Consider the following 12129-nt stretch of genomic DNA (forward strand, 5'->3'; position numbering starts at 1 on the left):
CTAGTGTGTGAAATGAGTACAATTGTGTGATAGTTTGGACATTCTTTGACACTGCCCTTTTTTGGGATTGGAATGAAAGCTGACATTTTCCAGTTCTCTGGCCTCTGCTGAGTTTTCAAAATTCACTGGCATATTGAATTGCCCTTCATTTCAGTTCAGTCACTCAGTCGTGTCCAACTCTTTGTGACCCCATGACTCGCAGCACGCCAGGCCTCCCTGTCCATCACCAACTCCTGAGGTTCACTCAGACTCACGTCCATTGAGTCTGTGATGCCATCCAGCCATCTCATCCTCTGTCGTCCCCTTCTCCTCCTGCCCCCAATCCCTCTCAGCATCAGAATCTTTTCCAGTGAGTCAACGCTTCGCATGAGGTGGCCAAAGTACTGGAGTTTCAGCTTCAGCATCATTCCCTCCAAAGAAATCCCAGGGCTGATCTCCAACACCACAGTTCAAAAGCATCAATTCTTCGGCGCTCAGCTTTCTTCACAGTCCAACTCTCACATCCATACGTGACCACTGGAAATATTCAAGTTGTAGTTACAGGAGACTTCCACAAGGCGGCAGCACTTCTTCATGCCCCACTTCAAGTCCCATTGCAGGTTGTGGACGAGCGCGCAGTTTGCCAGGGCTTCCATCTCGTGACTTCACCCGTCTTCCTTGCACTGCTCAGAGAAATCCCAAGCGCTCCCCACACTGCCCTGCAGAAGGTGCTGTGGCACTTACGTGGGGTGACCGTGGGGAAGGAGGCTACAGGCGGGAGCCCCGCCACCAGGAAGCTTGAAGACCAGATGGCCTGTCAAAGTTCTTCCTGCCCAGCGGGACCACCGTTTCTTGGCCTGGGAGGGGTTGGGGTTCCCCTGGTGGATCAGACAGTAAAGAATTTGCCTGCAATGCGGGAGACCTGGGTTTAATCCCTGGCTCAGGAAGATCCCCTGAGGAAGGGAATGGCAAAGTACTCCAGTGTTTTTGCCTGGAGAATCCCATGGACAGAGGAACCTGGCGGGCTACAGTCCATGGAGTTGCGAGCCATGGATGAGCTCTTGGAGGGCCTGCCTAGGTCTGGAGATTGGGGTCCCATCCACAAGGGGTCAGTCACTCCAGGTCCAGGCGTGGGCTCCTTTGCTGGCACAACCTCCCAGCTCCCCCAGTCCAACCCAGTCCTGCCTTGAGACCCAAGGCTGCTCAGGCTCCTGGGATCTCCGCACATCACCCAGGCCTGAGGGGAATACCACTGGTACTTTAAAATCCTTGCATGTTATTTTTTATTTTATAATGGAATCCAGTGGTTTTTTCAGTGCCCTGGAAAACCGCTGATTCAGTTTACATAAGCATATATGTATTCTCCTTCATATTCCCAGTCTGTGTAGATTATCGCAGGATGTTGAGCAGAGTTCCCTGTGCTCTCCAGTAGGTCTCGTCGATTCTGTTCTCTCTGTGTGTGACTGTGTACGTGTTCATCTTCACCCCCTAAAGTATGCCTCGCTCTGCCCCACCTTTCCCTTTCGGTAATCAGAGGATAGTTTTCTAAGACTGTGCGCCTGTTTCTGGTCCATAAAGGAGTTGTTTGGTTTCGATTTTTAGATTCTACCTAAAAGTGATATCCTATGCTACCCACCCTTTTCTCTCTGGCTTCCTTCACATAGTATGATCATCACGTGGTATGTCCACGTTGCTGCAAAAGGCGTTCTTTCATTCTTCTCAACGGGAGAGGCATTTTCCGTGGCGTACATATTCATGCGCCACAGCTTCTGTATCCATCAGCCTGTCGGTGGACGTTTTGGTTGCTCACCTATCTCGTTCAGTGTAGACACTTCTGCTTGAAACTTGGGGAGCAAGCGTCAATTCATATTATATTTACTCTCTGAGCGGAGTCCGAGGAGTGAGAATGCCGGGTCCCGTGGTAGCCCCGTGTAAAGTATTTCAGTTCAGTTGAGTCGCTCAGTCGTGTCTGACTCTTTGTGACCCCATGAACCTCAGCACGCCAGGCCTCCCGGTCCATCACCAACTCCCGGAGTTCACTCAGACTCACGTCCATCGCGTCGGTGATAATGAACCTCTGTAGTGTCCTTTATCCTGGCTGTTACCAATTTACATTCCCCGAAGCAGGGTAGGCGCCTTCCACCTTCTTCACGCCCTCTCCCGCTTTCACTGTCTGTAGTCCCTTGAGGGTGGCCATTCTGACCAGGGAGAGGTGATACCTCATGATGATTTTGGTTTTTTGTTCTCCGATAATGAGTGATGTAAAGCATCCTTTCCTGTGTTGATTGCCCAGCCCCCACCTTTTTTGAGAGAGAGAGAAAGAAAGAGAAAGAAAGAGGGCAGGAAGGACAGAGACAAAAATCAGTGTGTGGTAATGTTGATCCCGTGTGATTAATCTCTTAAGGCTAGCCCTATTTTGAGTTGTTGTTTCATTAGCAACCGCAGGACATTGTCTGAGGGCAGGTGTCCTTCCCAGCCCAGCAAGCCCTGTGGATTTGAAACGCCCCTGCCCCAGGATTCTGGTTGCAGTTCCAGGAAATGTCCCCAAGGTGGCAGCACTTCTTCCTACCCCGCCTTGGGTTCCTTAGGCAACAGGAGCCCCAGAGAAAGTCCTGAGGCAGGGTTGTACCTAAGGGTGGAATGTGCCAGGGCACGTGTCTCATGACTTTCTCCCCTTCTGCTGCAGCACTCAGAGAAATTCCAAGCCCTCCCCAACTGCCACTGAGAGTGCTGTGGCACTTAGGTGGGGAGACTCTGTAGGAGGAGGCTGCTGGTGGGAACTCCACCACCGGGAGACTTGGAGACCAGGTGGTGCTGCAAAGCTCTTCGTGCCCATCAGGTCCATCATTTTTTTAGGTTCTCTAGAAGCGGGTAAGATCTAGGAGGGCCTGTCTGGATCTGGAGATCGGACTCCCATCCCCAGAGGGCCAATCACTCCAGGTCCAGTGGGGCCTCCTTTGCTGGCACGTCCCAGCTCCCTCAGGCCAACCCAGTCCTGCCTTGAGACCCAAGGCTGCTCAGGATCCAGGGATGTGACCGCCTCTCAGGTCACCCAGGCCTGAGGAATATACTCCTGACATTTTTAAAATAGTTCATATTAATTTTTATTGTGTAATGAAACCCAGTGTCCTGTGAAACCCCTGATTCAGGTATGCAAATTAACTGTGCATTCTTTGGTTTCCTTTCCAATACAGATCCTCACAGAGTGTCGAGCAGAGTTCCCTGTGCTCTGAAGCAGGTCTTGAGGATCATGTTCTGTATGTATGTTGCTGCATATGCTCATCTTCTCCCGCTGAGATATGCCTCCCTCTCACCTCCCCTTTCTTCTTTGGTAACCAGAGGGTTGTTTTCGAGTACTGTGAGGCTGTGTCTGTTTTGTAAATGAGTTGTTTGTGATCTATTTTTAGATTGTACCAAAAGTGATATCATAGGCTACCCGGACTTCTCTCTCTGGCTTCCTTAGTATGATCATGACCCGGTGGGTGTATCCCTGTTGCTTCAAAAGGCATTCTTTCAATACTTTCCTATGGCTGACATGTGCTATGCTGAGTCACTTCATTCGCCTCTGACTCTTTGTGACGCCATGGCCTGTAGCCCGCCAGGCTCCTCTGTGGGATTTCCCGGGCAAGAATACTGGAGTGGGTCACCATGACTTTCTCCAGGGGTTCTCCCCACCCAGGGGTTGAGCTCTTCTGTTTCCTGCACGAGCAGTTGGGTTCTTTACCACTAGCAGCGCCTGGGAAGTCCTGGTGTGAATGCATATATGCACCGTGTCTGCTGAAGCCACAGTCTGTCAGTGGGCATTTGCTTGCTCACCTGTCTTGCGCAGTCACATAGTTCTGCTTGAGCCTCGGGGAGCATGTGTTGGGTTGTATTATGTTTACTATCTGAGTGGGGGCCCAGCAGTGAGAATGCCAGGTCCTGTGCTGCGGTCCAGGGCGTCAGAGAGTCAGACAGGACTGAGTGCCTGAATAAGTACAGCCCAATTTAAAGTATTGTAAGGAACCTCCACAGTGTCCTTTATCTGGGACGTGTAAATTACCAATTTACATTTCCCAAAACAGGGTAGGAGCCTTTTGTTTTCTTCAAGCGCTCTCCCACGATTATTATCATAGTCTTTCGAGCATAACCATTCTGACCAGTGAGAGGGGATACCTCGTGATAATTTTGATTTGCCATTCTCTAATAATGAGCAATGTAGAGCTCCTTTCTTCTGCTGATTTGGTATTTTTTCTTCTTTTAAAGAGAAAGAGAGGACAGGAGAGGAGGAGGCAAAAATCAGCGTGTGTTAAAGTTGATCGCTTGAGATTGATCTCTTAAGGTTGTCCTGGTTTCTCGTTTGAGTTGCTTTATTTATTTATTTTGTAAAGCAAACCCAGGACATTGACTGAAGGCTGCTGTCCTTTCCAGCCCCACAGGCCTTCTGAGTTTGTATTAACGGGCACCTGTATTCAACTTGTAGGTACAGGAAATGTCCACAAGGCGACAGCACTTCTTCATGCCCCACTTGAATTCCTGCTGCTACTGGAGCCCTAGAGAAAGTCCCCTTGCGAGGTCGTGGATTAGAGTGGAGAGTGCCAGGGCTGGGGAGACTTGGAGACCAGGTGACATTTCAAAGCTCTTGCTTCCCAGTGGATACATCTTTTTTATCGGTGCCCTACGCATGAATGTGCTCCTGGAAGGCCCACCTGAATCTGAAGATTGGGGTCACATCCACCAGGGACCAATCAGTCCGGGTCCAAGAGGAGCTTCTTTGCTGGAACATCCTCCCCAGCTCCCTCGGGCCAACCCAGACCCACCTTGGGATTGGAGGCTGCTTAGGCTTCCAGGGATGTGTGTGCAGCTCATGTCACCCAGGCGCGAGAATACTGCTGGTAATTTAAAAATTTTCCATGTTAATTTTTATTGTATACTGGAACCCATTGGATTTACAGTATCCTAGAAAACCCCTGATTCAGTCAGGCATATGCATACATGTGTCCTTCTTTGGTTTCCATATCAATGCGTAATCACAAAGTCTTGAGTTCCCCGTGCTCTATAGGAGGTCTTGTTGACTGTGTTCTGTATGTATATTTCTGCGCATATGGTCATCCTCACCCCGTAAGATGTCCCCCTCTACACCAGCTCTCACCTTTGCTAACCAGAGGTTTGTTTTCTATGACTCTGAGGCTGTTTCTCTGTAAATGCATTGTTTGGTATCAATTTTTAGATTCTACCAAAAGTGATATCATAGGCCTCCTGGCATTTTCTTTCTGGCTTCTTTCGCTTAGTGCGATCCTCCCATGGTGTATTCTTTCACTCTTTCCTGTGGCTGCGGCGTATTCCACAGTGTACGTATCCATGTGCCGCACATCCTGTATCCATCAGTCTGCTGGTGAATGGCTTGACTCTTCCGTGTCTCATGCAGGGTAAACAGTGCTACAGTGAACCACAGGGAGCACGTGTCCATTCATATTACGGTTTCTCATCAAGTGGAGGCCCAGGAGTGAGAATGCCAGGGCCTGAGATCGCCCAATTTAAAGTATTTTAAGGAACCTCCATAGTGTCCTTTTTCCTGGCTGTTACCACTTTACGTTCCTAAAAATAGGTTAGGAGGGTTCAGTTTCTCCATTCCTTCTCCCACTTTTACTGCCTGTAGACATTCCGAGGATGCCCATTCTGAGCAGTGGGAGTTGATAACCTCATGTTAGTTCTGATTTGCCATTCTTTAATAATTAGAAGTTAGAGCATCCTCTCCTCTGGGTTTTTTGTTTGTTTTTCAAAGAGAGAGAGGGACACAGGGGTAATGGAGACAAAGACAGGGTGTGTTACAGTTGACCCCTTGAGATTGGTCTCTTAAGTCTTACCCTGTTTTGAGTTGCTTTCTGGTTAGCAAACCCAGGCTATTGCCTGAGGGCGGGTGTCCTTTCCAGTCCCACAGGCCTTGTGAGTTTGAATTGCCCACAAGCTGCTGTATTCAAGTTGTAGTTACATGAAATGTCCACAGGGCGGCAGCACTTCTTCATGCCCCGCTTGGGTTCCTCATGCAACTGGAGCCCTTGAGAAAGTCTCCGTGCAGAGCTGTAGATGAGAGTGGAATATGCCAGGGCTGGGGAGACTTGGAGACCAGGTGTCATTTCAGAGCTCTTCCTGCCCATGGGGTCCATCATTTTTTAAAGTGCCCTAGGCATGGATGTGCTCCTGGAGGGCTCACCAGAATCTAAAGATTGGGGTCCCGTCAGAGGAACCAGTCACTCCAGACCCAAGGGGTCTCCTTTGCTGGCACGTCCTCTGCAGCTCCCTCAGGCCAGCCCAGCACCGCCCTGAGGCCCGAGGCTGCTCAGGATCCAGGGGTGTGCAAGCAGTCCAGGTCACCCAGCCTGAGGAGAATACTGCTGGCCTTTAAAAATTGTTCAGTTCAGTTGCTCAGTCGTGTCCGACTCTTTGCGACCCCATGACTCACAGCACGCCAGGCCTCCCTGTCCACCACCAACTCCTGGAGTTCACTCAGATTCACGTCCATCGAGTCCGTGATGCCATCCAGCCATCTCATCCTCTGTCGTCCCCTTCTCCTCCTGCCCCCAATCCCTCCCAGCATCAGAATCTTTTCCAATGAGTCAACTCCTCGCATGAGGTCACTAAAGTATTGGAGTTTCAGCTTTAGCATCAGTCCTTCCAAAGAACACCCAGGACTGATCTCCGTTAGGATGGACTGGTTGGATCTCCTTGCAGTCCAAGGGACTCTCAAGAGTCTTCTCCAACACCACAGTTCAAAAGCATCAATTCTTTGGCGCTCAGCTTTCTTCACAGTCCAACTCTCATATCCGTACATGACTACTGGAAAACCATAGCCTTGACTAGATGGACCTTTGTTGGCAAAGTAATGTCTCAGCTTTTTAATATGCTGTCTAGGTTGGTCATAACTTTACTTCCAAGGAGCAAGCGTCTTTTTTGAGGCTGCAGTCACCATTTTCAGTGGTTTTGGAGCCCAGAAAAATAAAGTCAGCCGCTGTTTCCACTGTTTCCCCATCTATTTCCCATGAAGTGATGGGACCAGATGCCATGATCTTAGTTTTCTGAATGTTGAGCTTTAAGCCAACTTTTTCACTCTCCTCTTTCACTTTCATCAAGAGACTCTTTAGTTCCTCTTCACTTTCTGCCATAAGGGTAGTGCTAAGGGTGGTGCATATCTGAGGTTATTGATATTTCTCCTGGCAATCTTGATTCCAGCTTGTGCTTCCTGCAGCCCAGCGTTTCTCTTGATGTACTCTGCATAGAAGTTAAATAAGCAGGGTGACAATATACAGACTTGACGTACTCCTTTTCCTATTTGGAACCAGTCTGTTGTTCTGTGTCCAGTTCTAACTATTGCTTCCTGACCTGCATACAGGTTTCTGAAGAGGCAGGTCAGGTGGTCTGGTATTCCCATCTCTTTCAGAATTTTCCACAGTTTATTGTGATCCACACAGTTGAAGGCTTTGGCATAGTCAGTAAAGCAGAAGTAGATGTTTTTCTGGAACTCTCTTGCTTTTTCGATGATCCAGCAGATGTTGGCAATTGGATATCTGGTTCCTTTGCCTTTTCTAAAACCAGCTTGAACATCTGGAAGTTCACGGTTCATGTATTGCTGAAGCCTGGCTTGGAGAATTTTGAGCATTACTTTACTAGCATGTGAGATGAGTGCAATTGTGTGGTAGTTTGAGCATTCTTTGACGTTGCCTTTCTTTGGGACTGGAATGTAAACTGACCTTTTCCAGTCCTGTGGCCACTGCTGTTTTCCAAATTTGCTGGCATATTGAGTGCAGCACTTTCACAGCATCATCTTTCAGGATTTGAAAGAGCTCAACTGGAATTTCATCACCTCCACTAGCTTTGTTTGTAGTGATGCTTCCTAAGGCCCACTGGACTTCACATTCCAGGATGTCTGGCTCTAGGTGAGTGATCACACCATCGTGATTATCTTGGTCGTGAAGCTCTTTTCTATACAGTTCTTCTGTGTATTCTTGCCACCTCTTCTTAATATCTTCTGCTTCTGTTAGGTCCATCCCATTTCTGTCCTTTATCGAGCCCATCTTTGCATGAAATGTTCCCTTGGTATCTCTAATTTTCTTGAAGAGATCTCTCGTCTTTCCCATTCTATTGTTTTCCTCTATTTCTTTGTATTGATCACTGAGGAAGGCTTTCTTATCTCTCCTTGCTATTCTTTGGAGCTCTGCATTCAAATGGGTGTATCTTTCCTTTTCTCCTTTGCTTTTCACTTCCCTTCTTTTCACAGCTATTTGTAAGGCCTCCCCAGACAGCCATTTTGCTTTTTTGCATTTCTTTTTCTCAGGATGGTCTTGCTCCCTGTCTCCTGTACGGTGTCACGAACCTCTGTCCATAGTTTACATCTGTTTCACCGCAGGCCCTTCTCTTTTCTGCGGCATGCTCTGCGGTGTGTATGTGCCCCACCTCTTCACGCATCCTTTTGTTGGTGCTTTGTTTAGCTTCAGCATCCTGGCTATTGTGAACAGTGCTGCAGGGAAACTTGGTGGTACATGTATTTTCGTGTGTGGGGGCTTCCCAGGTGGTGCTCGTGGTGAAGAACCTGCCTGCCCGTGCAGGAGACATAAAAGATGTGGGTGTGATCCCTGGTCAGGAAGATCCCCCGGAGGAGGGCATGGCAGTCCACTCCAGTACTCCTGCCTGGAGAATCCCACGGACAGAGGGGCCTGGCGGGCTGCAGTCCATGGCGTCACAAGGAGCCGGATATGACTGAAGAGACTAGCAGGCAGCATGTATTTTTTTGTAAGTATGGTTTTCTTCGAATATCTGCCCCCAGGTGGTATGATAGAGTCATGTGATAGGTCAGTTTGCAATTTTTAAAAGGAACATCCATAGTGTTCTGTGTTTTGGCTGTTCCCAATTTATGTTAAGACTTTGTAGGATCCGTTTCTTCCTCCAAACTTTCTGTAGCATTTATTGTTCATAGAATTTCTGATGATGGCCATTCTGATCCTTGTTGGGTGAGTACATCAGTGCAGTTTCATGCGTGTGTTTGTAGTAATCAGTGATACTGAGCGTTTTCTCATGTGCTTCTTGGCCGTTATGTCTTCTCTGGATGAATGTGTTTGGGTCTTCTGCCTGTATTTTTGGGGGGACTGTTTTTTTTGGTGTTGAGCTGTATGATCTCTTCATGAATTTTCAAGATTAACCCCATTTTCATTGCTTGTTTGCAAATAATTTCTCTTATTCTGAGGCTTGTCTTTTTGTCCTGATGATGGTTTCCTTTGCGGTGCAGCAGGTTTTAAGTTTCCTTAGGTCCCGTTTGTTTATTTTCTTTACTGTGGGAGGTGTGTTTAAAAAAAGATCTTTTGTCCATTAAAATTCCTGGGATAATTCTTGAAAGTCAGGGGATGGTTTTAGAAAAGCATGGCCTGGTGCTCTCATGTCCGCACCCACAGAAAGTATTGAAAAAGCAAGAGTAAAACTGCCGATAGCACATGCTTTTTCTAGTCGGAACAGTTGATTACTGGTGTGGTTAAAACTTAGAAGTAAAGAGTCCTATGCAACTTGTTGCAGTAGCCCAACAAAAAATACAGTTCAAATATGTATTTTTTAATATAGTTCAAATATTCTTAAGCACTGTTGAGAGTTTTGTCCCACCAAAAGGTGTCATGAGAAATAATCAATCCTACTACTAAGTTCATTTTAATTTTGCATGGTTATTATGCATCTTTCTATGAAAAATGGTGTTTCATACCCAATATCCTATTGTAACAGCTCATCTCATATTATTTTTAGAAGTTCAATTTTGAGACATTTACAGGATTCATGAATCATGAAAATATTATTAGGATATGTGTTTTTAATTCAGTTTTTTCATGGAATTCAAGTGTATTTAATACTGAAATCAGATTTAAAATGTGAATAAAATTATAAACTCTCAAGACTTTTAAAATTAAAGCATGAGGCATCAGTATTTTTTTAATTTCTTAGATTTATTTCCCAGACTTCCCTCCAGGAGGATATATTCATATAAGAGAACTTAGGTTGAACAGTATGAGATATTCTCTTCAGTGAGATAGAAAGTAATATTTTTTTCTCTGATAACCTTTTCGTGAAGTTCTAAAGTTGCAGAAAAATACAGAGATTAAAAAATCTACCCTATCAGCTTCTCTGAATTATCAGATAGTAACAATTCCAGTTTTTATTCATATATGTGTTTGTGTGTCTATATATATTAATGACATATATATATGTATACATGTGAACAGAAACAGATAAAGTTGTACTTTTAAAACAATTATAGTGAAATATGCCAAGAGGTCAAATACACTCATTATGTATTCTAATTATTTATTCCTATTTATTCAGTAGAGCTTTGGCAGAGGGACAGATTATCTTGTATATATAATCAGATACTCTGGAATACTGTGGTTTATAGGCTTTAAGAATCTGGTAAAGAGAAAGGAAAGGCCTCTGATCTGTGGTCACTCCTTCACAGTAGGATCGTCAGAGGCTGCATAGGTCTGGGGTGAGGAGACATGATGGTTGATGATGACAGTGATAAACTGAAAGCAATGGGGAGTAAAGAAGATAAAAAAGGAATTACCACTGAGTATACTCGTGTGTAGGCCTGAGGGTTGAGGGAGGGCAGTGTCACCAGAGGTGGAGACAGCATTCATCTTTTAAATAGTACCACACAGTAATCTGCCCTTGGTGCTGGAGGTTAACAAATACGAAGCTTTTGGCGTCACTCTTCTGAAATTACAAAGCTTGTTCCTAAGAAAACAATAAACTTCCTTGGAATGGAGATTTCAGCCATTAGAGGCTGAGACACTCAGGCTTGGGCATCGTGACCATCTATCTGTTCTGCCCCTCCCGATTCTGGACGTAGGCTGTGTGGGTCATGCTCACTGTCCAGTTCTGTCCCCATTATCCCTCTTGGATCTGGTTTGAAGTGCTCAGCTTCCTTACCAGTGAAGGTAATTCCTCACCACTACTGTTAGTTGGGTAAGCAAAGGTAGTTGACTTTGTATTTCATGGTTGAAGAAAGGTCTGCTAAGCAATTTTTTAAAATAAAGCAAACTTATAGGCTAGGTATGTAAGTTAGTATTCACTGACTTTCTCAAGAACTTCTCATTCACTCCTTGTAGCAGTCCTGTGAGGAAAACATCTGTTTCTCTTTTTCAGTTCAGTTCAGTCGCTCAGTCGTGTCTGAGTCTTTGCAACCCCATGGACTACAGCACGCCAGGCTTCCCTGTCCATCACCAACTCCCGGAGCTTAAACTCATGTCCATCAAGTTGGTGATGCCATCCAACCATCTCATCCTCTGTCGTTCCCTTCTCCTCCTGTCTTCAATCTTTCTCAGCATCAGGGTCTTTTCAAATGGGTCAGCTCTTCGCATCAGGTGGCCAAAGTATTGGAGTTTCAGCTTCAGCCTCAGTCCTTCCAATGAATATTCAGGACTGACTTCCTTTAGGATGGACTGGTTGGATCTCCTTGCAGTCCAAGGGACTCTCAAGAGTCTTCTCCAACATGCCAGTTCAAATACAGTTGTTAGATCCTAATAAACTGTGGCCAAACTTCATGATCCCAAAAGTCAGTTTTACCTTGTTGGTTCTTGATTTCTAGTTCCTATCATTTTCTAGTACCTTTATGTTATTTCACCAAAACAGGCAGAAATGTAAAAACAGTGCTTTTAATTCTGTGAATCCAGGCTTGGTTAGTAGTGACTCATTTCTAAATCTTCATGTGCTCAACAGTCTAACCTGTTTGAAAATGGGGTTTTGGACCAGTGGCTTTTGCACTCGTTTCTTTGCCCCATTCTTTGTAACAAAAATGAAGTTTTCTTGTCTTGGTTTATTTCCTTTGAAAGCCATGGAGTAGAGAATAGATTTGTTAATTATTTTGAACAGTCATACCTCCTGCCTCTTTGCCCCTTGCTGGCTTCCTAGTGTTTTAATGATGGAAGACCAGTATAAATCCATCTGCTGCTCCTTTTGGTTGATGGTTTACCAGCCTGAGGCAGATGATGGTCTGAAAATTCGTGGGCATCTACTCGGAGGATCCAGGCAAGGTAGACTGGTGATGGGCAGGCCGATGTGGTGGGACAGGCGGAGACTGTGGTGAACTGGAGAGAACACGCCTCACCTGAAGGGGCGACAGCTCCTCCTCTGCGGGTCTTG

Source organism: Ovis aries, chromosome 19 (assembly GCF_016772045.2).
Source record: "Ovis aries strain OAR_USU_Benz2616 breed Rambouillet chromosome 19, ARS-UI_Ramb_v3.0, whole genome shotgun sequence".
Classification (NCBI taxonomy): Eukaryota; Metazoa; Chordata; class Mammalia; order Artiodactyla; family Bovidae; genus Ovis; species Ovis aries.